Source organism: Eubalaena glacialis, chromosome 1 (genome assembly GCF_028564815.1).
Source record: "Eubalaena glacialis isolate mEubGla1 chromosome 1, mEubGla1.1.hap2.+ XY, whole genome shotgun sequence".
NCBI classification, from domain to species: Eukaryota; Metazoa; Chordata; class Mammalia; order Artiodactyla; family Balaenidae; genus Eubalaena; species Eubalaena glacialis.
In genome coordinates, this window is record NC_083716.1 from 92,118,760 (window position 1) to 92,139,066 (window position 20,307).

The 20,307-nt window shown below is 73.8% G+C and overlaps 11 non-coding genes and 8 pseudogenes across 11 annotated transcripts; all 19 read right to left on the bottom strand.

The window, feature by feature from the left end:
• Positions 1-941: 941 nt before the first annotated feature.
• LOC133075025 (5S ribosomal RNA) lies at positions 942-1,060 on the bottom strand (annotated as a pseudogene).
• Positions 1,061-1,970: 910 nt separating this feature from the next.
• LOC133102766 (5S ribosomal RNA) lies at positions 1,971-2,089 on the bottom strand. The gene has a single exon (XR_009703088.1). It is a non-coding gene; the product is annotated as a 5S ribosomal RNA (ribosomal RNA).
• A 909-nt stretch (positions 2,090-2,998) lies between these two features.
• LOC133075030 (5S ribosomal RNA) lies at positions 2,999-3,117 on the bottom strand (annotated as a pseudogene).
• A 946-nt stretch (positions 3,118-4,063) lies between these two features.
• Positions 4,064-4,182, bottom strand: LOC133102813 (5S ribosomal RNA). Its single transcript, XR_009703101.1, has one exon. It is a non-coding gene; the product is annotated as a 5S ribosomal RNA (ribosomal RNA).
• A 918-nt stretch (positions 4,183-5,100) lies between these two features.
• LOC133102864 (5S ribosomal RNA) lies at positions 5,101-5,219 on the bottom strand. Its single transcript, XR_009703118.1, has one exon. It is a non-coding gene; the product is annotated as a 5S ribosomal RNA (ribosomal RNA).
• A 909-nt stretch (positions 5,220-6,128) lies between these two features.
• Positions 6,129-6,247, bottom strand: LOC133075032 (5S ribosomal RNA; annotated as a pseudogene).
• A 910-nt stretch (positions 6,248-7,157) lies between these two features.
• LOC133102914 (5S ribosomal RNA) lies at positions 7,158-7,276 on the bottom strand. Its single transcript, XR_009703131.1, has one exon. It is a non-coding gene; the product is annotated as a 5S ribosomal RNA (ribosomal RNA).
• A 909-nt stretch (positions 7,277-8,185) lies between these two features.
• On the bottom strand, positions 8,186-8,304 carry LOC133075040 (5S ribosomal RNA; annotated as a pseudogene).
• A 946-nt stretch (positions 8,305-9,250) lies between these two features.
• Positions 9,251-9,369, bottom strand: LOC133102967 (5S ribosomal RNA). Its single transcript, XR_009703147.1, has one exon. It is a non-coding gene; the product is annotated as a 5S ribosomal RNA (ribosomal RNA).
• A 918-nt stretch (positions 9,370-10,287) lies between these two features.
• Positions 10,288-10,406, bottom strand: LOC133103017 (5S ribosomal RNA). The gene has a single exon (XR_009703161.1). It is a non-coding gene; the product is annotated as a 5S ribosomal RNA (ribosomal RNA).
• A 909-nt stretch (positions 10,407-11,315) lies between these two features.
• On the bottom strand, positions 11,316-11,434 carry LOC133075044 (5S ribosomal RNA; annotated as a pseudogene).
• A 946-nt stretch (positions 11,435-12,380) lies between these two features.
• Positions 12,381-12,499, bottom strand: LOC133103069 (5S ribosomal RNA). Its single transcript, XR_009703176.1, has one exon. It is a non-coding gene; the product is annotated as a 5S ribosomal RNA (ribosomal RNA).
• A 918-nt stretch (positions 12,500-13,417) lies between these two features.
• LOC133103123 (5S ribosomal RNA) lies at positions 13,418-13,536 on the bottom strand. Its single transcript, XR_009703192.1, has one exon. It is a non-coding gene; the product is annotated as a 5S ribosomal RNA (ribosomal RNA).
• A 909-nt stretch (positions 13,537-14,445) lies between these two features.
• On the bottom strand, positions 14,446-14,564 carry LOC133075050 (5S ribosomal RNA; annotated as a pseudogene).
• A 946-nt stretch (positions 14,565-15,510) lies between these two features.
• Positions 15,511-15,629, bottom strand: LOC133103175 (5S ribosomal RNA). Its single transcript, XR_009703207.1, has one exon. It is a non-coding gene; the product is annotated as a 5S ribosomal RNA (ribosomal RNA).
• Positions 15,630-16,547: 918 nt separating this feature from the next.
• Positions 16,548-16,666, bottom strand: LOC133103224 (5S ribosomal RNA). Its single transcript, XR_009703227.1, has one exon. It is a non-coding gene; the product is annotated as a 5S ribosomal RNA (ribosomal RNA).
• A 910-nt stretch (positions 16,667-17,576) lies between these two features.
• LOC133075054 (5S ribosomal RNA) lies at positions 17,577-17,695 on the bottom strand (annotated as a pseudogene).
• Positions 17,696-18,605: 910 nt separating this feature from the next.
• On the bottom strand, positions 18,606-18,724 carry LOC133103280 (5S ribosomal RNA). Its single transcript, XR_009703242.1, has one exon. It is a non-coding gene; the product is annotated as a 5S ribosomal RNA (ribosomal RNA).
• A 910-nt stretch (positions 18,725-19,634) lies between these two features.
• LOC133075061 (5S ribosomal RNA) lies at positions 19,635-19,753 on the bottom strand (annotated as a pseudogene).
• Between the last annotated feature and the right edge of the window lie 554 nt (positions 19,754-20,307).

The window sequence follows — 20,307 nt, forward strand, 5'->3', positions numbered from 1 at the left end:
CGGGCGCGTTCAGGGTGGTATGGCCGTAGACGCAGGAGGGGCCCGCGCGGTGCCTCTTGAGGCCCAGCTTCGCTGGCGCCTGCGCCTTACCGCCATGCCGGCGGCCAGCCCTCTCCCGCAGGGCCCTGCCGCCCGCCCAGGCAGGCGACAGGAGGCCTCGGGGACCCGGGGGTGGCGGAGTGGTGGGCCACCTCGCAGCCCAGGGCGGGCGGGACGCTCCAGGCCCGTCGGCGCTTGGCGCCCCGCCGCAGATCCCGCTCGACGCTCACAGGGACGCGGCCCCGGAGGCTTCAGGGCCCGGCGGCCGCGGTCCCTTGGGCATCCCCCCCTGCCCGCCCACGCGGAGTTAGGCGCAGCCCGGCCACGGCCGGGCCGGCCCTCCGGCCGGGCAGCAGCTGGCCCGAAGCCACTGGGAGCCACCATGGAGTGGGCACGGCCCCTTAGCCCCAGCAAGGCCCCCCCTTGCCCCCACGCCGCCCGCCGAGCACAGGACCCCGGCCCTGGTGGCCGGCAGGCCCGGAGAAGCGGCCCCGGCCCCCGCCCCCGCTCCCGCCCCCGGCCGTGGCGAAACGGCGGAGGGGGGGGCTTTTTCCGGAGGGAGCTGTGGAGAGACACACGGGCAGACAGGGGGCTGCGGCGCGGCTGGGCTCCGGTGGGGGCGGCCAAGTGCAGGTCGAGGGCCTCGCGGGCCGCACGGACGGCACCCCGGCCTGCGGCGGAGTCTGGGTCCGGGCCAGCCACCACGGGAGCGGCTGGGGTGGCGGCTGCCTTCCAGGGCCGCATTCTGGCCGCATGTCCAGCCAGCTCGGCGGGGAGCGATCCCTCCGGCGCGCTGTGTTGGGAGGGACGTGAGGAGGTGAGGCCTGCAGCGGTGCTCAGCGGGGGCGGAGGCGGCCTCGGCCGCGGGCCACTAAATGTCAAGGCGGAGCGGGAGGCAAAAAAGCCTACAGCACTCGGTATTCCCATGTGGTCTCCCATCCAGGTACGAAACAGGCCAGACCCTGATTAGCTTCCGAGATCAGACGAGGTGTGGTGCGTTCAGGGAGGTGTGGCCGTAGAATGCAGCGGGGGCCACGGTGTGCCTCTTGAGGCTTAGCTTCGCTGGTGCTGGCGACTTACCGCCAGCCCGGCAGCCAACCCTCTCCGGCGCGGCCCTGCCGTCCGCCCAGGCAAGCGACAGGAGGCCTCGAGGGCCCGGGGGTGGTGGAGTTGTGGGCGACTTCGCAGCTCAGGTCAGGCGGGACCCTCCAGGCCTGTAGGCGCTTGGCCCTCCGCCCCAGAGCCGCTCAACGCTCACAGGACTTGGCCCCGGAGGCTTAAGGGCCTGTGGCCCTCGGTCCCTTGTGCATTCCCCACCCTGTCAATCCACACAGTGCTAGGCGCAGCCCAGCCACGGCCTGGCCGGCCCGCCTGCCCAACGGCAGTTGGCCCGAAGCCACTGGGAGCCACCATTGAGCCGGCACGGCCCCTTAGACACAGCAACGCCACCCTTGCCCCCACGCCAACTGCCGAGCAAAGTTCCCGGCGCCTGGTGTCTAGCCAGCCCAGCGAACCGGTCCCAGCCCACGACCCCGCTCCCACTCTCGGCCGTGGCGAAGTGGCAAAGGGTGGGCTTTTTCCGGAGGGAGCTGTGGAGAGACACACGGGCAGACAGGGGGCTGCGGCGCGGCTGGGCTCCGGTGGGGGCGGCCAAGTGCAGGTCGAGGGCTTCGTGGGCCGCACGGACGGCACCCCGGCCTGCGGCGGAGTCTGGGTCCGGGCCAGCCACCACGGGAGCGGCTGGGGTGGCGGCTGCCTTCCAGGGCCGCCTTCTGGCCGCCTGGCCGGCCAGGCCGGCGCGGAGCGCCCCCTCTGGCGAGCTGTGGTGGGAGGGGCCGGAGGAGGTGGGGCCTGCAGCGCTGCCCGGCGGGGGCGGGGGCGGGGGCGGAGGCGGCGGGCGACTAAAGGAGAAGGCGGAGCGGGAGGCAAAAAGCCTACAGCACCCGGTATTCCCAGGCGGTCTCCCATCCAAGTACTAACCAGGCCCGACCCTGCTTAGCTTCCGAGATCAGACGAGATCGGGCGCGTTCAGGGTGGTATGGCCGTAGACGCAGGAGGGGCCCGCGCGGTACCTCTTGAGGCCCAGCTTCGCTGGCGCCTGCGCCTTACCGCCATGCCGGCGGCCAGCCCTCTCCGGCAGGGCCCTGCCGCCCGCCCAGGCAGGCGACAGGAGGCCTCGGGGACCCGGGGGTGGCGGAGTGGTGGGCCACCTCGCAGCCCAGGGAGGGCGGGACGCTCCAGGCCCGTCGGCACTTGGCGCCCCGCCGCAGATCCCGCTCGACGCTCACAGGGACGCGGCCCCGGAGGCTTCAGGGCCCGGCGGCCGCGGTCCCTTGGGCATCCCCCCCTGCCCGCCCACGCGGAGTTAGGCGCAGCCCGGCCACGGCCGGGCCGGCCCTCCGGCCGGGCAGCAGCTGGCCCGAAGCCACTGGGAGCCACCATGGAGTGGGCACGGCCCCTTAGCCCCAGCAAGGCCCCCCCTTGCCCCCACGCCGCCCGCCGAGCACAGGACCCCGGCCCTGGTGGCCGGCAGGCCCGGAGAAGCGGCCCCGGCCCCCGCCCCCGCTCCCGCCCCCGGCCGTGGCGAAACGGCGGAGGGGGGGCTTTTTCCGGAGGGAGCTGTGGAGAGACACACGGGCAGACAGGGGGCTGCGGCGCGGCTGGGCTCCGGTGGGGGCGGCCAAGTGCAGGTCGAGGGCCTCGCGGGCCGCACGGACGGCACCCCGGCCTGCGGCGGAGTCTGGGTCCGGGCCAGCCACCACGGGAGCGGCTGGGGTGGCGGCTGCCTTCCAGGGCCGCATTCTGGCCGCATGTCCAGCCAGCTCGGCGGGGAGCGATCCCTCCGGCGCGCTGTGTTGGGAGGGACGTGAGGAGGTGAGGCCTGCAGCGGTGCTCAGCGGGGGCGGAGGCGGCCTCGGCCGCGGGCCACTAAATGTCAAGGCGGAGCGGGAGGCAAAAAAGCCTACAGCACTCGGTATTCCCATGTGGTCTCCCATCCAGGTACGAAACAGGCCAGACCCTGATTAGCTTCCGAGATCAGACGAGGTGTGGTGCGTTCAGGGAGGTGTGGCCGTAGAATGCAGCGGGGGCCACGGTGTGCCTCTTGAGGCTTAGCTTCGCTGGTGCTGGCGACTTACCGCCAGCCCGGCAGCCAACCCTCTCCGGCGCGGCCCTGCCGTCCGCCCAGGCAAGCGACAGGAGGCCTCGAGGGCCCGGGGGTGGTGGAGTTGTGGGCGACTTCGCAGCTCAGGTCAGGCGGGACCCTCCAGGCCTGTAGGCGCTTGGCCCTCCGCCCCAGAGCCGCTCAACGCTCACAGGACTTGGCCCCGGAGGCTTAAGGGCCTGTGGCCCTCGGTCCCTTGTGCATTCCCCACCCTGTCAATCCACACAGTGCTAGGCGCAGCCCAGCCACGGCCTGGCCGGCCCGCCTGCCCAACGGCAGTTGGCCCGAAGCCACTGGGAGCCACCATTGAGCCGGCACGGCCCCTTAGACACAGCAACGCCACCCTTGCCCCCACGCCAACTGCCGAGCAAAGTTCCCGGCGCCTGGTGTCTAGCCAGCCCAGCGAACCGGTCCCAGCCCACGACCCCGCTCCCACTCTCGGCCGTGGCGAAGTGGCAAAGGGTGGGCTTTTTCCGGAGGGAGCTGTGGAGAGACACACGGGCAGACAGGGGGCTGCGGCGCGGCTGGGCTCCGGTGGGGGCGGCCAAGTGCAGGTCGAGGGCTTCGTGGGCCGCACGGACGGCACCCCGGCCTGCGGCGGAGTCTGGGTCCGGGCCAGCCACCACGGGAGCGGCTGGGGTGGCGGCTGCCTTCCAGGGCCGCCTTCTGGCCGCCTGGCCGGCCAGGCCGGCGCGGAGCGCCCCCTCTGGCGCGCTGTGGTGGGAGGGGCCGGAGGAGGTGGGGCCTGCAGCGCTGCCCGGCGGGGGCGGGGGCGGGGGCGGAGGCAGCGGCCTCGGCCTCGGCCTCGGCCTCGGCCTAGGCCGCGGGCGACTAAAGGAGAAGGCGGAGCGGGAGGCAAAAAGCCTACAGCACCCGGTATTCCCAGGCGGTCTCCCATCCAAGTACTAACCAGGCCCGACCCTGCTTAGCTTCCGAGATCAGACGAGATCGGGCGCGTTCAGGGTGGTATGGCCGTAGACGTTAAAAGGGGCCCGCGGAGTGCCTCTTGAGGCCCAGCTTCGCTGGCGCTTGCGCCTCCCCGCCAGCCCGGCGGCCAGCCCGCCCCGGCAGGGCCCCGCCGCCCGCCCAGGCAGGGCAACGGCGGCCTCGGGTACCAGGGGGGTGGCGGAGGGTTCGGCGACCTCCCAGCCCAGGGCGGGCGGGACCCACCAAACCGTTCGGCGCTTGGCGCCCCGCCCCAGATCCCGCACGTCGCTCACAGGGACGTGGCCCCGGAGGCTTCAGGGCCCGGGGCCCGCGGTCCCTTGGGCCTCCCCTCTGCCCGCCCACGCGGCGCTAGGCGCAGCCCAGCCGCAGCCCGGGCCGGCCCTCCTGCCCGACGGCAGTCGGCCCTTAACCCACTGGGAGCCACCATTGAGTCGGCACGGCCCCTTAGCCCCAGCAAGGCCACCCTTGCCCCCACGCCACCCGCCGAGCACAGGACCCGGCGCCTTGTGGCCGGCCGGCCCGGAGCACCGGCCCCGGCCCCCGCCCCCGCTCCCGCCCCCGGCCGTGGCGAAACGGCGGAGGGGGGGCTTTTTCCGGAGGGAGCTGTGGAGAGACACACCGGCAGATAGGTGGCTGCGCCGGGGCTGGGCGCTGGTGGGGGCGGCCAGGTGCAGGTCAAGGGGCTCGCGGGCCGCACGGCCGGCACCCGGGCCTGAGGCGGAGTCTGGGTTCAGGCCAGCCACCCCGGGAGCGGCTGGGATGCGGCTGCCTTCCAGGGCCGCCTTCTGGCCGCCTGGCCGGCCAGGCAGGCGGAGAGCGCCCCCTCTGGCGCGCTGTGGTGGGAGGGGCCGGAGGAGGTGGGGCCTGCAGCGGTGCCCGGCGGGGGCGGGGGCGGGGGCGGGGGCGGAGGCGGCGGGCGACTAAAGGAGAAGGCGGAGCGGGAGGCAAAAAGCCTACAGCACCCGGTATTCCCAGGCGGTCTCCCATCCAAGTACTAACCAGGCCCGACCCTGCTTAGCTTCCGAGATCAGACGAGATCGGGCGCGTTCAGGGTGGTATGGCCGTAGACGCAGGAGGGGCCCGCGCGGTGCCTCTTGAGGCCCAGCTTCGCTGGCGCCTGCGCCTTACCGCCATGCCGGCGGCCAGCCCTCTCCCGCAGGGCCCTGCCGCCCGCCCAGGCAGGCGACAGGAGGCCTCGGGGACCCGGGGGTGGCGGAGTGGTGGGCCACCTCGCAGCCCAGGGCGGGCGGGACGCTCCAGGCCCGTCGGCGCTTGGCGCCCCGCCGCAGATCCCGCTCGACGCTCACAGGGACGCGGCCCCGGAGGCTTCAGGGCCCGGCGGCCGCGGTCCCTTGGGCATCCCCCCCTGCCCGCCCACGCGGAGTTAGGCGCAGCCCGGCCACGGCCGGGCCGGCCCTCCGGCTGGGCAGCAGCTGGCCCGAAGCCACTGGGAGCCACCATGGAGTGGGCACGGCCCCTTAGCCCCAGCAAGGCCCCCCCTTGCCCCCACGCCGCCCGCCGAGCACAGGACCCCGGCCCTGGTGGCCGGCAGGCCCGGAGAAGCGGCCCCGGCCCCCGCCCCCGCTCCCGCCCCCGGCCGTGGCGAAACGGCGGAGGGGGGGCTTTTTCCGGAGGGAGCTGTGGAGAGACACACGGGCAGACAGGGGGCTGCGGCGCGGCTGGGCTCCGGTGGGGGCGGCCAAGTGCAGGTCGAGGGCCTCGCGGGCCGCACGGACGGCACCCCGGCCTGCGGCGGAGTCTGGGTCCGGGCCAGCCACCACGGGAGCGGCTGGGGTGGCGGCTGCCTTCCAGGGCCGCATTCTGGCCGCATGTCCAGCCAGCTCGGCGGGGAGCGATCCCTCCGGCGCGCTGTGTTGGGAGGGACGTGAGGAGGTGAGGCCTGCAGCGGTGCTCAGCGGGGGCGGAGGCGGCCTCGGCCGCGGGCCACTAAATGTCAAGGCGGAGCGGGAGGCAAAAAAGCCTACAGCACTCGGTATTCCCATGTGGTCTCCCATCCAGGTACGAAACAGGCCAGACCCTGATTAGCTTCCGAGATCAGACGAGGTGTGGTGCGTTCAGGGAGGTGTGGCCGTAGAATGCAGCGGGGGCCACGGTGTGCCTCTTGAGGCTTAGCTTCGCTGGTGCTGGCGACTTACCGCCAGCCCGGCAGCCAACCCTCTCCGGCGCGGCCCTGCCGTCCGCCCAGGCAAGCGACAGGAGGCCTCGAGGGCCCGGGGGTGGTGGAGTTGTGGGCGACTTCGCAGCTCAGGTCAGGCGGGACCCTCCAGGCCTGTAGGCGCTTGGCCCTCTGCCCCAGAGCCGCTCAACGCTCACAGGACTTGGCCCCGGAGGCTTAAGGGCCTGTGGCCCTCGGTCCCTTGTGCATTCCCCACCCTGTCAATCCACACAGTGCTAGGCGCAGCCCAGCCACGGCCTGGCCGGCCCGCCTGCCCAACGGCAGTTGGCCCGAAGCCACTGGGAGCCACCATTGAGCCGGCACGGCCCCTTAGACACAGCAACGCCACCCTTGCCCCCACGCCAACTGCCGAGCAAAGTTCCCGGCGCCTGGTGTCTAGCCAGCCCAGCGAACCGGTCCCAGCCCACGACCCCGCTCCCACTCTCGGCCGTGGCGAAGTGGCAAAGGGTGGGCTTTTTCCGGAGGGAGCTGTGGAGAGACACACGGGCAGACAGGGGGCTGCGGCGCGGCTGGGCTCCGGTGGGGGCGGCCAAGTGCAGGTCGAGGGCTTCGTGGGCCGCACGGACGGCACCCCGGCCTGCGGCGGAGTCTGGGTCCGGGCCAGCCACCACGGGAGCGGCTGGGGTGGCGGCTGCCTTCCAGGGCCGCCTTCTGGCCGCCTGGCCGGCCAGGCCGGCGCGAAGCGCCCCCTCTGGCGCGCTGTGGTGGGAGGGGCCGGAGGAGGTGGGGCCTGCAGCGCTGCCCGGCGGGGGCGGGGGCGGGGGCGGAGGCGGCGGGCGACTAAAGGAGAAGGCGGAGCAGGAGGCAAAAAGCCTACAGCACCCGGTATTCCCAGGCGGTCTCCCATCCAAGTACTAACCAGGCCCGACCCTGCTTAGCTTCCGAGATCAGACGAGATCGGGCGCGTTCAGGGTGGTATGGCCGTAGACGCAGGAGGGGCCCGCGCGGTACCTCTTGAGGCCCAGCTTCGCTGGCGCCTGCGCCTTACCGCCATGCCGGCGGCCAGCCCTCTCCGGCAGGGCCCTGCCGCCCGCCCAGGCAGGCGACAGGAGGCCTCGGGGACCCGGGGGTGGCGGAGTGGTGGGCCACCTCGCAGCCCAGGGCGGGCGGGACGCTCCAGGCCCGTCGGCACTTGGCGCCCCGCCGCAGATCCCGCTCGACGCTCACAGGGACGCGGCCCCGGAGGCTTCAGGGCCCGGCGGCCGCGGTCCCTTGGGCATCCCCCCCTGCCCGCCCACGCGGAGTTAGGCGCAGCCCGGCCACGGCCGGGCCGGCCCTCCGGCCGGGCAGCAGCTGGCCCGAAGCCACTGGGAGCCACCATGGAGTGGGCACGGCCCCTTAGCCCCAGCAAGGCCCCCCCTTACCCCCACGCCGCCCGCCGAGCACAGGACCCCGGCCCTGGTGGCCGGCAGGCCCGGAGAAGCGGCCCCGGCCCCCGCCCCCGCTCCCGCCCCCGGCCGTGGCGAAACGGCGGAGGGGGGGCTTTTTCCGGAGGGAGCTGTGGAGAGACACACGGGCAGACAGGGGGCTGCGGCGCGGCTGGGCTCCGGTGGGGGCGGCCAAGTGCAGGTCGAGGGCCTCGCGGGCCGCACGGACGGCACCCCGGCCTGCGGCGGAGTCTGGGTCCGGGCCAGCCACCACGGGAGCGGCTGGGGTGGCGGCTGCCTTCCAGGGCCGCATTCTGGCCGCATGTCCAGCCAGCTCGGCGGGGAGCGATCCCTCCGGCGCGCTGTGTTGGGAGGGACGTGAGGAGGTGAGGCCTGCAGCGGTGCTCAGCGGGGGCGGAGGCGGCCTCGGCCGCGGGCCACTAAATGTCAAGGCGGAGCGGGAGGCAAAAAAGCCTACAGCACTCGGTATTCCCATGTGGTCTCCCATCCAGGTACGAAACAGGCCAGACCCTGATTAGCTTCCGAGATCAGACGAGGTGTGGTGCGTTCAGGGAGGTGTGGCCGTAGAATGCAGCGGGGGCCACGGTGTGCCTCTTGAGGCTTAGCTTCGCTGGTGCTGGCGACTTACCGCCAGCCCGGCAGCCAACCCTCTCCGGCGCGGCCCTGCCGTCCGCCCAGGCAAGCGACAGGAGGCCTCGAGGGCCCGGGGGTGGTGGAGTTGTGGGCGACTTCGCAGCTCAGGTCAGGCGGGACCCTCCAGGCCTGTAGGCGCTTGGCCCTCCGCCCCAGAGCCGCTCAACGCTCACAGGACTTGGCCCCGGAGGCTTAAGGGCCTGTGGCCCTCGGTCCCTTGTGCATTCCCCACCCTGTCAATCCACACAGTGCTAGGCGCAGCCCAGCCACGGCCTGGCCGGCCCGCCTGCCCAACGGCAGTTGGCCCGAAGCCACTGGGAGCCACCATTGAGCCGGCACGGCCCCTTAGACACAGCAACGCCACCCTTGCCCCCACGCCAACTGCCGAGCAAAGTTCCCGGCGCCTGGTGTCTAGCCAGCCCAGCGAACCGGTCCCAGCCCACGACCCCGCTCCCACTCTCGGCCGTGGCGAAGTGGCAAAGGGTGGGCTTTTTCCGGAGGGAGCTGTGGAGAGACACACGGGCAGACAGGGGGCTGCGGCGCGGCTGGGCTCCGGTGGGGGCGGCCAAGTGCAGGTCGAGGGCTTCGTGGGCCGCACGGACGGCACCCCGGCCTGCGGCGGAGTCTGGGTCCGGGCCAGCCACCACGGGAGCGGCTGGGGTGGCGGCTGCCTTCCAGGGCCGCCTTCTGGCCGCCTGGCCGGCCAGGCCGGCGCGGAGCGCCCCCTCTGGCGCGCTGTGGTGGGAGGGGCCGGAGGAGGTGGGGCCTGCAGCGCTGCCCGGCGGGGGCGGGGGCGGGGGCGGAGGCAGCGGCCTCGGCCTCGGCCTCGGCCTCGGCCTAGGCTGCGGGCGACTAAAGGAGAAGGCGGAGCGGGAGGCAAAAAGCCTACAGCACCCGGTATTCCCAGGCGGTCTCCCATCCAAGTACTAACCAGGCCCGACCCTGCTTAGCTTCCGAGATCAGACGAGATCGGGCGCGTTCAGGGTGGTATGGCCGTAGACGTTAAAAGGGGCCCGCGGAGGGCCTCTTGAGGCCCAGCTTCGCTGGCGCTTGCGCCTCCCCGCCAGCCCGGCGGCCAGCCCGCCCCGGCAGGGCCCCGCCGCCCGCCCAGGCAGGGCAACGGCGGCCTCGGGTACCAGGGGGGTGGCGGAGGGTTCGGCGACCTCCCAGCCCAGGGCGGGCGGGACCCACCAAACCGTTCGGCGCTTGGCGCCCCGCCCCAGATCCCGCACGTCGCTCACAGGGACGTGGCCCCGGAGGCTTCAGGGCCCGGGGCCCGCGGTCCCTTGGGCCTCCCCTCTGCCCGCCCACGCGGCGCTAGGCGCAGCCCAGCCGCAGCCCGGGCCGGCCCTCCTGCCCGACGGCAGTCGGCCCTTAACCCACTGGGAGCCACCATTGAGTCGGCACGGCCCCTTAGCCCCAGCAAGGCCACCCTTGCCCCCACGCCACCCGCCGAGCACAGGACCCGGCGCCTTGTGGCCGGCCGGCCCGGAGCACCGGCCCCGGCCCCCGCCCCCGCTCCCGCCCCCGGCCGTGGCGAAACGGCGGAGGGGGGGCTTTTTCCGGAGGGAGCTGTGGAGAGACACACCGGCAGATAGGTGGCTGCGCCGGGGCTGGGCGCTGGTGGGGGCGGCCAGGTGCAGGTCAAGGGGCTCGCGGGCCGCACGGCCGGCACCCGGGCCTGAGGCGGAGTCTGGGTTCAGGCCAGCCACCCCGGGAGCGGCTGGGATGCGGCTGCCTTCCAGGGCCGCCTTCTGGCCGCCTGGCCGGCCAGGCAGGCGGAGAGCGCCCCCTCTGGCGCGCTGTGGTGGGAGGGGCCGGAGGAGGTGGGGCCTGCAGCGGTGCCCGGCGGGGGCGGGGGCGGGGGCGGGGGCGGAGGCGGCGGGCGACTAAAGGAGAAGGCGGAGCGGGAGGCAAAAAGCCTACAGCACCCGGTATTCCCAGGCGGTCTCCCATCCAAGTACTAACCAGGCCCGACCCTGCTTAGCTTCCGAGATCAGACGAGATCGGGCGCGTTCAGGGTGGTATGGCCGTAGACGCAGGAGGGGCCCGCGCGGTGCCTCTTGAGGCCCAGCTTCGCTGGCGCCTGCGCCTTACCGCCATGCCGGCGGCCAGCCCTCTCCCGCAGGGCCCTGCCGCCCGCCCAGGCAGGCGACAGGAGGCCTCGGGGACCCGGGGGTGGCGGAGTGGTGGGCCACCTCGCAGCCCAGGGCGGGCGGGACGCTCCAGGCCCGTCGGCGCTTGGCGCCCCGCCGCAGATCCCGCTCGACGCTCACAGGGACGCGGCCCCGGAGGCTTCAGGGCCCGGCGGCCGCGGTCCCTTGGGCATCCCCCCCTGCCCGCCCACGCGGAGTTAGGCGCAGCCCGGCCACGGCCGGGCCGGCCCTCCGGCCGGGCAGCAGCTGGCCCGAAGCCACTGGGAGCCACCATGGAGTGGGCACGGCCCCTTAGCCCCAGCAAGGCCCCCCCTTGCCCCCACGCCGCCCGCCGAGCACAGGACCCCGGCCCTGGTGGCCGGCAGGCCCGGAGAAGCGGCCCCGGCCCCCGCCCCCGCTCCCGCCCCCGGCCGTGGCGAAACGGCGGAGGGGGGGCTTTTTCCGGAGGGAGCTGTGGAGAGACACACGGGCAGACAGGGGGCTGCGGCGCGGCTGGGCTCCGGTGGGGGCGGCCAAGTGCAGGTCGAGGGCCTCGCGGGCCGCACGGACGGCACCCCGGCCTGCGGCGGAGTCTGGGTCCGGGCCAGCCACCACGGGAGCGGCTGGGGTGGCGGCTGCCTTCCAGGGCCGCATTCTGGCCGCATGTCCAGCCAGCTCGGCGGGGAGCGATCCCTCCGGCGCGCTGTGTTGGGAGGGACGTGAGGAGGTGAGGCCTGCAGCGGTGCTCAGCGGGGGCGGAGGCGGCCTCGGCCGCGGGCCACTAAATGTCAAGGCGGAGCGGGAGGCAAAAAAGCCTACAGCACTCGGTATTCCCATGTGGTCTCCCATCCAGGTACGAAACAGGCCAGACCCTGATTAGCTTCCGAGATCAGACGAGGTGTGGTGCGTTCAGGGAGGTGTGGCCGTAGAATGCAGCGGGGGCCACGGTGTGCCTCTTGAGGCTTAGCTTCGCTGGTGCTGGCGACTTACCGCCAGCCCGGCAGCCAACCCTCTCCGGCGCGGCCCTGCCGTCCGCCCAGGCAAGCGACAGGAGGCCTCGAGGGCCCGGGGGTGGTGGAGTTGTGGGCGACTTCGCAGCTCAGGTCAGGCGGGACCCTCCAGGCCTGTAGGCGCTTGGCCCTCCGCCCCAGAGCCGCTCAACGCTCACAGGACTTGGCCCCGGAGGCTTAAGGGCCTGTGGCCCTCGGTCCCTTGTGCATTCCCCACCCTGTCAATCCACACAGTGCTAGGCGCAGCCCAGCCACGGCCTGGCCGGCCCGCCTGCCCAACGGCAGTTGGCCCGAAGCCACTGGGAGCCACCATTGAGCCGGCACGGCCCCTTAGACACAGCAACGCCACCCTTGCCCCCACGCCAACTGCCGAGCAAAGTTCCCGGCGCCTGGTGTCTAGCCAGCCCAGCGAACCGGTCCCAGCCCACGACCCCGCTCCCACTCTCGGCCGTGGCGAAGTGGCAAAGGGTGGGCTTTTTCCGGAGGGAGCTGTGGAGAGACACACGGGCAGACAGGGGGCTGCGGCGCGGCTGGGCTCCGGTGGGGGCGGCCAAGTGCAGGTCGAGGGCTTCGTGGGCCGCACGGACGGCACCCCGGCCTGCGGCGGAGTCTGGGTCCGGGCCAGCCACCACGGGAGCGGCTGGGGTGGCGGCTGCCTTCCAGGGCCGCCTTCTGGCCGCCTGGCCGGCCAGGCCGGCGCGGAGCGCCCCCTCTGGCGCGCTGTGGTGGGAGGGGCCGGAGGAGGTGGGGCCTGCAGCGCTGCCCGGCGGGGGCGGGGGCGGGGGCGGAGGCAGCGGCCTCGGCCTCGGCCTCGGCCTCGGCCTAGGCCGCGGGCGACTAAAGGAGAAGGCGGAGCGGGAGGCAAAAAGCCTACAGCACCCGGTATTCCCAGGCGGTCTCCCATCCAAGTACTAACCAGGCCCGACCCTGCTTAGCTTCCGAGATCAGACGAGATCGGGCGCGTTCAGGGTGGTATGGCCGTAGACGTTAAGAGGGGCCCGCGGAGTGCCTCTTGAGGCCCAGCTTCGCTGGCGCTTGCGCCTCCCCGCCAGCCCGGCGGCCAGCCCGCCCCGGCAGGGCCCCGCCGCCCGCCCAGGCAGGGCAACGGCGGCCTCGGGTACCAGGGGGGTGGCGGAGGGTTCGGCGACCTCCCAGCCCAGGGCGGGCGGGACCCACCAAACCGTTCGGCGCTTGGCGCCCCGCCCCAGATCCCGCACGTCGCTCACAGGGACGTGGCCCCGGAGGCTTCAGGGCCCGGGGCCCGCGGTCCCTTGGGCCTCCCCTCTGCCCGCCCACGCGGCGCTAGGCGCAGCCCAGCCGCAGCCCGGGCCGGCCCTCCTGCCCGACGGCAGTCGGCCCTTAACCCACTGGGAGCCACCATTGAGTCGGCACGGCCCCTTAGCCCCAGCAAGGCCACCCTTGCCCCCACGCCACCCGCCGAGCACAGGACCCGGCGCCTTGTGGCCGGCCGGCCCGGAGCACCGGCCCCGGCCCCCGCCCCCGCTCCCGCCCCCGGCCGTGGCGAAACGGCGGAGGGGGGGCTTTTTCCGGAGGGAGCTGTGGAGAGACACACCGGCAGATAGGTGGCTGCGCCGGGGCTGGGCGCTGGTGGGGGCGGCCAGGTGCAGGTCAAGGGGCTCGCGGGCCGCACGGCCGGCACCCGGGCCTGAGGCGGAGTCTGGGTTCAGGCCAGCCACCCCGGGAGCGGCTGGGATGCGGCTGCCTTCCAGGGCCGCCTTCTGGCCGCCTGGCCGGCCAGGCAGGCGGAGAGCGCCCCCTCTGGCGCGCTGTGGTGGGAGGGGCCGGAGGAGGTGGGGCCTGCAGCGGTGCCCGGCGGGGGCGGGGGCGGGGGCGGGGGCGGAGGCGGCGGGCGACTAAAGGAGAAGGCGGAGCGGGAGGCAAAAAGCCTACAGCACCCGGTATTCCCAGGCGGTCTCCCATCCAAGTACTAACCAGGCCCGACCCTGCTTAGCTTCCGAGATCAGACGAGATCGGGCGCGTTCAGGGTGGTATGGCCGTAGACGCAGGAGGGGCCCGCGCGGTGCCTCTTGAGGCCCAGCTTCGCTGGCGCCTGCGCCTTACCGCCATGCCGGCGGCCAGCCCTCTCCCGCAGGGCCCTGCCGCCCGCCCAGGCAGGCGACAGGAGGCCTCGGGGACCCGGGGGTGGCGGAGTGTTGGGCCACCTCGCAGCCCAGGGCGGGCGGGACGCTCCAGGCCCGTCGGCGCTTGGCGCCCCGCCGCAGATCCCGCTCGACGCTCACAGGGACGCGGCCCCGGAGGCTTCAGGGCCCGGCGGCCGCGGTCCCTTGGGCATCCACCCCTGCCCGCCCACGCGGAGTTAGGCGCAGCCCGGCCACGGCCGGGCCGGCCCTCCGGCCGGGCAGCAGCTGGCCCGAAGCCACTGGGAGCCACCATGGAGTGGGCACGGCCCCTTAGCCCCAGCAAGGCCCCCCCTTGCCCCCACGCCGCCCGCCGAGCACAGGACCCCGGCCCTGGTGGCCGGCAGGCCCGGAGAAGCGGCCCCGGCCCCCGCCCCCGCTCCCGCCCCCGGCCGTGGCGAAACGGCGGAGGGGGGGCTTTTTCCGGAGGGAGCTGTGGAGAGACACACGGGCAGACAGGGGGCTGCGGCGCGGCTGGGCTCCGGTGGGGGCGGCCAAGTGCAGGTCGAGGGCCTCGCGGGCCGCACGGACGGCACCCCGGCCTGCGGCGGAGTCTGGGTCCGGGCCAGCCACCACGGGAGCGGCTGGGGTGGCGGCTGCCTTCCAGGGCCGCATTCTGGCCGCATGTCCAGCCAGCTCGGCGGGGAGCGATCCCTCCGGCGCGCTGTGTTGGGAGGGACGTGAGGAGGTGAGGCCTGCAGCGGTGCTCAGCGGGGGCGGAGGCGGCCTCGGCCGCGGGCCACTAAATGTCAAGGCGGAGCGGGAGGCAAAAAAGCCTACAGCACTCGGTATTCCCATGTGGTCTCCCATCCAGGTACGAAACAGGCCAGACCCTGATTAGCTTCCGAGATCAGACGAGGTGTGGTGCGTTCAGGGAGGTGTGGCCGTAGAATGCAGCGGGGGCCACGGTGTGCCTCTTGAGGCTTAGCTTCGCTGGTGCTGGCGACTTACCGCCAGCCCGGCAGCCAACCCTCTCCGGCGCGGCCCTGCCGTCCGCCCAGGCAAGCGACAGGAGGCCTCGAGGGCCCGGGGGTGGTGGAGTTGTGGGCGACTTCGCAGCTCAGGTCAGGCGGGACCCTCCAGGCCTGTAGGCGCTTGGCCCTCCGCCCCAGAGCCGCTCAACGCTCACAGGACTTGGCCCCGGAGGCTTAAGGGCCTGTGGCCCTCGGTCCCTTGTGCATTCCCCACCCTGTCAATCCACACAGTGCTAGGCGCAGCCCAGCCACGGCCTGGCCGGCCCGCCTGCCCAACGGCAGTTGGCCCGAAGCCACTGGGAGCCACCATTGAGCCGGCACGGCCCCTTAGACACAGCAACGCCACCCTTGCCCCCACGCCAACTGCCGAGCAAAGTTCCCGGCGCCTGGTGTCTAGCCAGCCCAGCGAACCGGTCCCAGCCCACGACCCCGCTCCCACTCTCGGCCGTGGCGAAGTGGCAAAGGGTGGGCTTTTTCCGGAGGGAGCTGTGGAGAGACACACGGGCAGACAGGGGGCTGCGGCGCGGCTGGGCTCCGGTGGGGGCGGCCAAGTGCAGGTCGAGGGCTTCGTGGGCCGCACGGACGGCACCCCGGCCTGCGGCGGAGTCTGGGTCCGGGCCAGCCACCACGGGAGCGGCTGGGGTGGCGGCTGCCTTCCAGGGCCGCCTTCTGGCCGCCTGGCCGGCCAGGCCGGCGCGGAGCGCCCCCTCTGGCGCGCTGTGGTGGGAGGGGCCGGAGGAGGTGGGGCCTGCAGCGCTGCCCGGCGGGGGCGGGGGCGGGGGCGGAGGCAGCGGCCTCGGCCTCGGCCTCGGCCTCGGCCTAGGCCGCGGGCGACTAAAGGAGAAGGCGGAGCGGGAGGCAAAAAGCCTACAGCACCCGGTATTCCCAGGCGGTCTCCCATCCAAGTACTAACCAGGCCCGACCCTGCTTAGCTTCCGAGATCAGACGAGATCGGGCGCGTTCAGGGTGGTATGGCCGTAGACGTTAAAAGGGGCCCGCGGAGTGCCTCTTGAGGCCCAGCTTCGCTGGCGCTTGCGCCTCCCCGCCAGCCCGGCGGCCAGCCCGCCCCGGCAGGGCCCCGCCGCCCGCCCAGGCAGGGCAACGGCGGCCTCGGGTACCAGGGGGGTGGCGGAGGGTTCGGCGACCTCCCAGCCCAGGGCGGGCGGGACCCACCAAACCGTTCGGCGCTTGGCGCCCCGCCCCAGATCCCGCACGTCGCTCACAGGGACGTGGCCCCGGAGGCTTCAGGGCCCGGGGCCCGCGGTCCCTTGGGCCTCCCCTCTGCCCGCCCACGCGGCGCTAGGCGCAGCCCAGCCGCAGCCCGGGCCGGCCCTCCTGCCCGACGGCAGTCGGCCCTTAACCCACTGGGAGCCACCATTGAGTCGGCACGGCCCCTTAGCCCCAGCAAGGCCACCCTTGCCCCCACGCCACCCGCCGAGCACAGGACCCGGCGCCTTGTGGCCGGCCGGCCCGGAGCACCGGCCCCGGCCCCCGCCCCCGCTCCCGCCCCCGGCCGTGGCGAAACGGCGGAGGGGGGGCTTTTTCCGGAGGGAGCTGTGGAGAGACACACCGGCAGATAGGTGGCTGCGCCGGGGCTGGGCGCTGGTGGGGGCGGCCAGGTGCAGGTCAAGGGGCTCGCGGGCCGCACGGCCGGCACCCGGGCCTGAGGCGGAGTCTGGGTTCAGGCCAGCCACCCCGGGAGCGGCTGGGATGCGGCTGCCTTCCAGGGCCGCCTTCTGGCCGCCTGGCCGGCCAGGCAGGCGGAGAGCGCCCCCTCTGGCGCGCTGTGGTGGGAGGGGCCGGAGGAGGTGGGGCCTGCAGCGGTGCCCGGCGGGGGCGGGGGCGGGGGCGGGGGCGGAGGCGGCGGGCGACTAAAGGAGAAGGCGGAGCGGGAGGCAAAAAGCCTACAGCACCCGGTATTCCCAGGCGGTCTCCCATCCAAGTACTAACCAGGCCCGACCCTGCTTAGCTTCCGAGATCAGACGAGATCGGGCGCGTTCAGGGTGGTATGGCCGTAGACGCAGGAGGGGCCCGCGCGGTGCCTCTTGAGGCCCAGCTTCGCTGGCGCCTGCGCCTTACCGCCATGCCGGCGGCCAGCCCTCTCCCGCAGGGCCCTGCCGCCCGCCCAGGCAGGCGACAGGAGGCCTCGGGGACCCGGGGGTGGCGGAGTGGTGGGCCACCTCGCAGCCCAGGGCGGGCGGGACGCTCCAGGCCCGTCGGCGCTTGGCGCCCCGCCGCAGATCCCGCTCGACGCTCACAGGGACGCGGCCCCGGAGGCTTCAGGGCCCGGCGGCCGCGGTCCCTTGGGCATCCCCCCCTGCCCGCCCACGCGGAGTTAGGCGCAGCCCGGCCACGGCCGGGCCGGCCCTCCGGCCGGGCAGCAGCTGGCCCGAAGCCACTGGGAGCCACCATGGAGTGGGCACGGCCCCTTAGCCCCAGCAAGGCCCCCCCTTGCCCCCACGCCGCCCGCCGAGCACAGGACCCCGGCCCTGGTGGCCGGCAGGCCCGGAGAAGCGGCCCCGGCCCCCGCCCCCGCTCCCGCCCCCGGCCGTGGCGAAACGGCGGAGGGGGGGGCTTTTTCCGGAGGGAGCTGTGGAGAGACACACGGGCAGACAGGGGGCTGCGGCGCGGCTGGGCTCCGGTGGGGGCGGCCAAGTGCAGGTCGAGGGCCTCGCGGGCCGCACGGACGGCACCCCGGCCTGCGGCGGAGTCTGGGTCCGGGCCAGCCACCACGGGAGCGGCTGGGGTGGCGGCTGCCTTCCAGGGCCGCATTCTGGCCGCATGTCCAGCCAGCTCGGCGGGGAGCGATCCCTCCGGCGCGCTGTGTTGGGAGGGACGTGAGGAGGTGAGGCCTGCAGCGGTGCTCAGCGGGGGCGGAGGCGGCCTCGGCCGCGGGCCACTAAATGTCAAGGCGGAGCGGGAGGCAAAAAAGCCTACAGCACTCGGTATTCCCATGTGGTCTCCCATCCAGGTACGAAACAGGCCAGACCCTGATTAGCTTCCGAGATCAGACGAGGTGTGGTGCGTTCAGGGAGGTGTGGCCGTAGAATGCAGCGGGGGCCACGGTGTGCCTCTTGAGGCTTAGCTTCGCTGGTGCTGGCGACTTACCGCCAGCCCGGCAGCCAACCCTCTCCGGCGCGGCCCTGCCGTCCGCCCAGGCAAGCGACAGGAGGCCTCGAGGGCCCGGGGGTGGTGGAGTTGTGGGCGACTTCGCAGCTCAGGTCAGGCGGGACCCTCCAGGCCTGTAGGCGCTTGGCCCTCCGCCCCAGAGCCGCTCAACGCTCACAGGACTTGGCCCCGGAGGCTTAAGGGCCTGTGGCCCTCGGTCCCTTGTGCATTCCCCACCCTGTCAATCCACACAGTGCTAGGCGCAGCCCAGCCACGGCCTGGCCGGCCCGCCTGCCCAACGGCAGTTGGCCCGAAGCCACTGGGAGCCACCATTGAGCCGGCACGGCCCCTTAGACACAGCAACGCCACCCTTGCCCCCACGCCAACTGCCGAGCAAAGTTCCCGGCGCCTGGTGTCTAGCCAGCCCAGCGAACCGGTCCCAGCCCACGACCCCGCTCCCACTCTCGGCCGTGGCGAAGTGGCAAAGGGTGGGCTTTTTCCGGAGGGAGCTGTGGAGAGACACACGGGCAGACAGGGGGCTGCGGCGCGGCTGGGCTCCGGTGGGGGCGGCCAAGTGCAGGTCGAGGGCTTCGTGGGCCGCACGGACGGCACCCCGGCCTGCGGCGGAGTCTGGGTCCGGGCCAGCCACCACGGGAGCGGCTGGGGTGGCGGCTGCCTTCCAGGGCCGCCTTCTGGCCGCCTGGCCGGCCAGGCCGGCGCGGAGCGCCCCCTCTGGCGCGCTGTGGTGGGAGGGGCCGGAGGAGGTGGGGCCTGCAGCGCTGCCCGGCGGGGGCGGGGGCGGGGGCGGAGGCGGCGGGCGACTAAAGGAGAAGGCGGAGCGGGAGGCAAAAAGCCTACAGCACCCGGTATTCCCAGGCGGTCTCCCATCCAAGTACTAACCAGGCCCGACCCTGCTTAGCTTCCGAGATCAGACGAGATCGGGCGCGTTCAGGGTGGTATGGCCGTAGACGCAGGAGGGGCCCGCGCGGTACCTCTTGAGGCCCAGCTTCGCTGGCGCCTGCGCCTTACCGCCATGCCGGCGGCCAGCCCTCTCCGGCAGGGCCCTGCCGCCCGCCCAGGCAGGCGACAGGAGGCCTCGGGGACCCGGGGGTGGCGGAGTGGTGGGCCACCTCGCAGCCCAGGGAGGGCGGGACGCTCCAGGCCCGTCGGCACTTGGCGCCCCGCCGCAGATCCCGCTCGACGCTCACAGGGACGCGGCCCCGGAGGCTTCAGGGCCCGGCGGCCGCGGTCCCTTGGGCATCCCCCCCTGCCCGCCCACGCGGAGTTAGGCGCAGCCCGGCCACGGCCGGGCCGGCCCTCCGGCCGGGCAGCAGCTGGCCCGAAGCCACTGGGAGCCACCATGGAGTGGGCACGGCCCCTTAGCCCCAGCAAGGCCCCCCCTTGCCCCCACGCCGCCCGCCGAGCACAGGACCCCGGCCCTGGTGGCCGGCAGGCCCGGAGAAGCGGCCCCGGCCCCCGCCCCCGCTCCCGCCCCCGGCCGTGGCGAAACGGCGGAGGGGGGGGCTTTTTCCGGAGGGAGCTGTGGAGAGACACACGGGCAGACAGGGGGCTGCGGCGCGGCTGGGCTCCGGTGGGGGCGGCCAAGTGCAGGTCGAGGGCCTCGCGGGCCGCACGGACGGCACCCCGGCCTGCGGCGGAGTCTGGGTCCGGGCCAGCCACCACGGGAGCGGCTGGGGTGGCGGCTGCCTTCCAGGGCCGCATTCTGGCCGCATGTCCAGCCAGCTCGGCGGGGAGCGATCCCTCCGGCGCGCTGTGTTGGGAGGGACATGAGGAGGTGAGGCCTGCAGCGGTGCTCAGCGGGGGCGGAGGCGGCCTCGGCCGCGGGCCACTAAATGTCAAGGCGGAGCGGGAGGCAAAAAAGCCTACAGCACTCGGTATTCCCATGTGGTCTCCCATCCAGGTACGAAACAGGCCAGACCCTGATTAGCTTCCGAGATCAGACGAGGTGTGGTGCGTTCAGGGAGGTGTGGCCGTAGAATGCAGCGGGGGCCACGGTGTGCCTCTTGAGGCTTAGCTTCGCTGGTGCTGGCGACTTACCGCCAGCCCGGCAGCCAACCCTCTCCGGCGCGGCCCTGCCGTCCGCCCAGGCAAGCGACAGGAGGCCTCGAGGGCCCGGGGGTGGTGGAGTTGTGGGCGACTTCGCAGCTCAGGTCAGGCGGGACCCTCCAGGCCTGTAGGCGCTTGGCCCTCCGCCCCAGAGCCGCTCAACGCTCACAGGACTTGGCCCCGGAGGCTTAAGGGCCTGTGGCCCTCGGTCCCTTGTGCATTCCCCACCCTGTCAATCCACACAGTGCTAGGCGCAGCCCAGCCACGGCCTGGCCGGCCCGCCTGCCCAACGGCAGTTGGCCCGAAGCCACTGGGAGCCACCATTGAGCCGGCACGGCCCCTTAGACACAGCAACGCCACCCTTGCCCCCACGCCAACTGCCGAGCAAAGTTCCCGGCGCCTGGTGTCTAGCCAGCCCAGCGAACCGGTCCCAGCCCACGACCCCGCTCCCACTCTCGGCCGTGGCGAAGTGGCAAAGGGTGGGCT